Raw genomic sequence first — 6000 nt, forward strand, 5'->3', positions numbered from 1 at the left:
GTATTAATAAAAAAAACACTACAGGATAGTAAGAGCTGAACTGTTGCTTCATTTATCCTTGGGCCTGAAATTCCCGGGCTGAAAAGTGGCCCCACTCTGGCCCTGGCCGGTACAGAGTGGAAGAGCAGGGTTTGGGGTATCATTGGGCAGGTACAAAGTGGAAGAGCAGGGTTTGAGCTCGGTGGCAGTTGGAAAGCATGGGGTAAAGCTACATTGCTGGAAAGGAGGCAGTTGGTAACTAGCTTTGGTCGCGAGGAAGAAGAGGAAACTTGACGAGCAGCAGCGGCTTCGCAAGCAAAGGATGAAATGGCATTGTGTTGAGAAAAGTAAGATCTGCTGGAGAGAATGGGCTATGGGTGCTATACACATTAAATTCATTATTGGAGCCAGTTATGATGTCCTCCCAACTCCACAGAACCTCAGTCAGTGGGTGGGTGAGGACAAAACCGGCAAGTTGTGTTTTGATGTTGGCTCATTAAAACATATTTTGTCTGGATGTTAAACTAGCCTGACTCGTACACGTAGAGACATAATCAGGTTTAAAATCATAATGTGTGAGTTTGAGAATAAACGAGTTGAGTAAAAAAATGACTTGGTCGATTAAAGACTTATGTTATGCACTGGTAACAATAAAAAAGTTAAGAGTTGGTGAAAATGACTGAAGAGGTATAAATTAGTAAAGAAATGAAAGAAACGGTGGACCAGCGGACCGCCCGAAAATGAATGAGCAAAAGGCCAGAGGCCGTCAGCTAGGCCCCCAGTGAGCAGACAGATATATGCTTGCTATCTGGGACATTACATTTGTAGGGGGATGCACAGATTGAAACGTAACGTGAAGACAGGACACTGTGCGTAATCACACCCGTGATCACATCCTTTACCAACCCCACTCTCACTTCACTGTCATATTCATTACATATGATGTGCCTTTTAATATCTCAATATGTATGTTATGTATTTACATGATTTTAGATTTTTTACTATGTATTTTCCGATAATAATAATAATCATGCACCATTTGTATGTGAGGTGGTGCTGACGGTACACGTGGAGTTGGTGTGTAGAGGAGTGGAGTGGAGAGGAGAGGAGTGGAGAGTGATTTACAGTCTGGAGACGCTGAGTGGGGGCGCTCTCCTCTCCTCTCCTCTGGCACTCCGGATCCTGCTAATGAGAGGGTTGGTGAATCAGGCGGCCGACCAGAAGGGAGAAAATGTGAGGGGTGTGTGTGAGTGGATCAAGGAATGCTGATCCTCACAGTGTGTGTGTGTGTGTGTGTGTGTGTGTGTGTATGTGTGTGTGTGTGAGCGTGTGTGTCTCTGTGTGTGTGTTTGTGTGTGTGTGTGTGTCTCTGTGTGTGTGTGTGTCTGTGTGTGTGTGAGCGTGTGTGTGTGTGTGAGCATGTGTGTGGTGGGTGCATAGTCAGCGTGTGGTGTTCTCCCCGGTTAGTAAACCCAAGCGGAACACACACCTGTGTGTTCTCCAGCTGTTGTTTTGAATGGAAGAGGAGCAGGAGGAATGTGCTTCCCTCTCACTTTATTTTCCCCTCTGCTCTGCTCTTCTCTCTCCCTGTCTCCATGGCTCCTTGCTGCTCTGCTCTTCTCTCTCCCCGTCTCCATGGCTCCTTGCTGCTCTGCTCTTCCCTCTCCCCGTCTCCATGGCTCCTTGCTGCTCTGCTCTTCTCTCTCTCCGTCTCCATGGCTCCTTGCTGCTCTGCTCTTCTCTCTCCCCGTCTCCATGGCTCCTTGCTGCTCTGCTCTTCTCTCTCCCCATCTCCATGGCTCCTTGCTGCTCTGCTCTTCTCTCTCCCCGTCTCCATGGCTCCTTGCTGCTCTGCTCTTTTCTTTCCCCGTCTCCATGGCTCCTTGCTGCTCTGCTCTTCTCTCTCCCCGTCTCCATGGCTCCTTGCTGCTCTGTCCTTCTCCTGCTCTCACTCCTGTCTCTCTGCCCCTGTCTCTCATTTAGCCGTGCGTCCTGTTTTCAGGCGTTTGTCTCTGGCCAGGCCACTTTAGTCAAAACAGACCTTCTTGGCCGTCAGGTCATACAATTCATGTGTGCACAGTCGCACACACACACACACACACATGCATGCATGCAGGCAGGCAGACATCCTGACTTTGTGTTGTTATTTTCAGTCAAACAAAAAAAAAATCCTTGCCATTCATGTGCTGACACACAAGGGCAACCAAACAGTTGCTGCATTTGTGTCCACACACACACACACACACAAACACACACGCACACACACACACCGTGTCATCTGCTTATATTTGTCTCAAAGGAGAATTGTCAGCCAAGGCGTCAGACTGTTGCCTGGGTGACAGGTGAGGTCAAAGTTGACAGACAATAAAGAAAAGACTGGGTGGGTTCTGTGACATGTGTTGCTGTGTGTGTGTGTGTGTGCGTGTGCGTGTGTGTGTGTGCAGTTGTCTCTCATGGAATTTATTGTAGAGGATGCGCACAGCACAGATTTTGGGGTTCCTATTTAAAGATTTACAATATGCATTTTTCACTTTTACTGTCACATCTGTCCACAGATACCCCCCACAGCTCTCTGTGTAGTTATATTTTGTAGTTTAGCGGTGACAGGCTGTGTGTGTGTGTGTGTGTGTGTGTGTGTTTGCATGTGTATATGTTTACAGGTGTGTGTGTATTTCTAGGGTTCACACCTATTTCAGTCGATAGAGTATGTTTTTCCAAACATTAGAGACTTTTTTTCATACTTGTTTTCACCAAAAAAAAATCAAAAGTGTTGACAAAACAAAACCTTTATATCTCAAAGATGTCTCAGGTTGGATTATAGTCCAAGTCTAACATCACTACTGACCAGTGGTGAAATGTAATGAAGTAATAATACTTTCTTACAGCAGGCTACTTAAGTATTTTTTTGGAGTATCTTTATTTAACTTTTTTATATTTTTGTAAACTTTCACTTTTACTCTTCTACATTTCCTACAAAAATGTATACTTTTTTGTCAATACAGAGGGTTGACCACAAACTTGCTGTGGTGCTGTCATGGCTGGTTTAATCAATTTCACCTTACACATAGGCAATGTCGCAGATACTTTTACTCACAACAAGTGAGTAAAGACAACAAGAACCGCTAAGCTTAGTTTAGCAATATTTGCCTGTGAAATTTAAAGTTAGGATAAAGCAGAGCAACACAATCAGTTTGGTTGTAGCCAGAGCCATGTAGAGACTGAACTACAGACTAACTAGCCTAGACTAGTTAAATAATAATAATGCAAATAATTATCACAATTAGAAGACAGATCATTGAAATATCAACCAATGGGCTTGGTTTTCTCGTGTTTGTCAACTGACATGGACAAATAAGCCTAGACTAATTCGCTTATAATGTCGTCTGCAAGCCACAGCTATAGCATAAACTTGGCTAGGAAACCTAATCCTACTGTCTGTTTTCACACAACTGCTGTCTCGGGCATTTTTTTTTTTCATTTTGATGTGAATGGACTGCATGGATTTATATAGCACTTTTCTACTCGTGGAGCACTCAAAACGCTTTATACATGAATGCCTCAGACATCTACCCATTCATACACCGATGGCAGAGGCCACTATCTAAGTTGCCAACCTGGGTATCGGGAGCGGTTAAGAGTTCAGTGTCTTGCTCAAGGACACTTCGATACTTGCTGAGGAGGAGTCGGGATCGAACTAGTAACCTTCGGATTGCTGAACGACTCCTCTACCTGCTGAACCACTGTCCCCCTGTTTCTAATAACAATTACAATTACAATTTTTCTTAAAGCATCGTAACCATGGAGATGTGCAACAAGAAATTCATCTTTGTGTATTTTATTAATGCACGCTTACAATGGTCGGTTCATGGTGATGTTTTTGACCAGCCATTCACACTCTATCAGCTTAAGCCTATGATCGCCATCCTCATCATACAGCTCGAAAGATACCGGAAGCTCAATCTTCTCCTACAGAGAGAGAGAGAGAGAGAGAGAGAGAGAGAAACTTATAAAAACCTTTATTGACAGATTAATGTCAGTCTATATCACTAGTCGAAAACAAGCCTCCCCATTATTCATGGCTAAAGCGAGAGAGAAGAGAGGAACTGATCCTTTAACACCCTTCAGCATTTGATGTTTCATCTTAGCATTTTCATTTAGCAAACATTTCCATGCAAAGTGACTAACAGAAGCCTACAAAAATCAGTGTGTGACCTCTCTGCCCATAGATAATGGTGATGTCATTCAGCTGAACTACAGGCACCAGGCTATGTGCAAAGTGTCAGACAGAAATGGAAGTAGCTGTCGTTAAGAGGTTATGTTTTGGCCTGGATAAACTGGACACACACATACTTACCACATTGAAGGAACTGTAAGGGTGATGTGGTTTGGGGGGAGTGAATGTTGGGTGAGCAGACAGAGTCTCGGTCAGAAGACCCGAACGGCAAGGAGTGGAGTGAGAAAATGATGCAAGGGAGAAGGCAGGTTGGATGTAACACCAGCAGTTTTATTTCCTTTTTGTAAGCTTGATATTTATTCTGTGTGCTGCATCAAAAACATAAACAAAGAAATAATACAATTAAATTAAATAACGGAGTGGTCAATCAAACAACAAACAATTCTACATGGCTCCTGGCACATGTTTGAGAACAAAGGAATTGGTCAACATAGCACATGTCACAAAAAGGCATCACAAAAGGCATACAAATTAAACAAGCAAAAGGATGAATTGAATTGACCACCCACATTAACTGGAATACGCACACTTCAGGATATGGTGGAGTACTGGCAGGGAGTGGAAAAAGGTGAACTGCCAGGGGAGCAGACTATTTATAGTCTCCGCCCCCTTAGCCAGCAGGTGAAGTTCAATTGAGTCCAGCAGATTCACCAGACATTTATAAATAAATTAACAGAAAAAAGCCCAGGTTCCAGGGAGTCTTTTCACACATGGTCAAAGGCGGCCTCCTCGGCCATGATAAATAAACCCGTCATATCCAGAAATTTGCCTTCTGAGTACTGGGCACAAAAACCACCTGCATCCACTAAGAGAGAGAGAGAGAGAAAAAAAAAAAAAGGATTGTAGTTTTCTTTCTCAGTGTATTGTTTCTAAGTGTTTTAGTCGTGCATTTTTGTGTTTGGGTATTCTAAGTCAACTGGAGTTATGTGTGGAAGTTGGGTGATGTAGTCTGAGGTAGTAAATAGATTTAGCCTCTAGGGGGAGCTTATGTGTGATTAGCTAGGCTTCACTGTAATGGCCTAGTTTAGTAAACCTGTGTTACACATGCTGTCTTTTCCTCTATTTGATCACTCTGAAAGGAACAATAAAAACCTTTTGTTAGCTAAATGAAGGAAAGATATCCAGACTTCAAATCCTGCTCTCAGGGTTTGTACAGATTCACCTGTCAGCTCAACTGTGGACAGATAAATGAGGGTGTTGGTCTGGAGACGTGTAAATTTCCAGTCTGCTACTGTTTTTGTCCCTGAGTTCACCCCCCCACCTAGAGTTCATCCCCACCCTCTCCACCTAGAGTTCCTCCCCACCCCCTCCACCTAGAGTTCATCCCCACCCTCTCCACCTAGAGTTCCTCCCCACCCCCTCCACCTAGAGTTCCTCCCCACCCCCTCCACCTAGAGTTCATCCCCACCCTCTCCACCTAGAGTTCATCCCCACCCTCTCCACCTAGAGTTCCACCTAGAGTTCCTCCCCACCCTCTTCACCTTGATTTCCTCCGCTCCGCAGGAAACTTTACAAATCTGTGGAGTAATGGCAGAACAGCTTTATCCACATAGGCATCTTTGACTGACCTTCCTCAAGTCAGGCAGAACAGGCTCAACGCTGCCACCCAGGGACCACAGCCAACCATCGCACTAGTGTCTCTTGTCAGTTTTCTATACACACATCGAAGCAGAACACAAAATGGTATTAGTAGATGGTATTATCATCACACAGAAGGCCTATTTTGTCACAGTATTCAAATCACCAGCAAAAATGAGCCTATATGAGTTTAGATTTGGTATGAGAGA

At 44.2% G+C, this 6000-nt stretch overlaps 1 long non-coding RNA gene across 1 annotated transcript; it reads right to left on the reverse strand.

The window, feature by feature from the left end:
- Window positions 1–3798: 3798 nt before the first annotated feature.
- LOC116222427 lies at window positions 3799–5458 on the reverse strand. Its single transcript, XR_004164646.2, has 2 exons — window positions 4334–5458; window positions 3799–3945 (listed from the first exon to the last, which is right to left on the reverse strand). It is a non-coding gene; the product is annotated as an uncharacterized LOC116222427 (long non-coding RNA).
- Window positions 5459–6000: the final 542 nt, after the last annotated feature.

The sequence above is a fragment of the Clupea harengus genome, chromosome 11 (genome assembly GCF_900700415.2).
Source record: "Clupea harengus chromosome 11, Ch_v2.0.2, whole genome shotgun sequence".
Lineage (NCBI taxonomy): Eukaryota > Metazoa > Chordata > Actinopteri > Clupeiformes > Clupeidae > Clupea > Clupea harengus.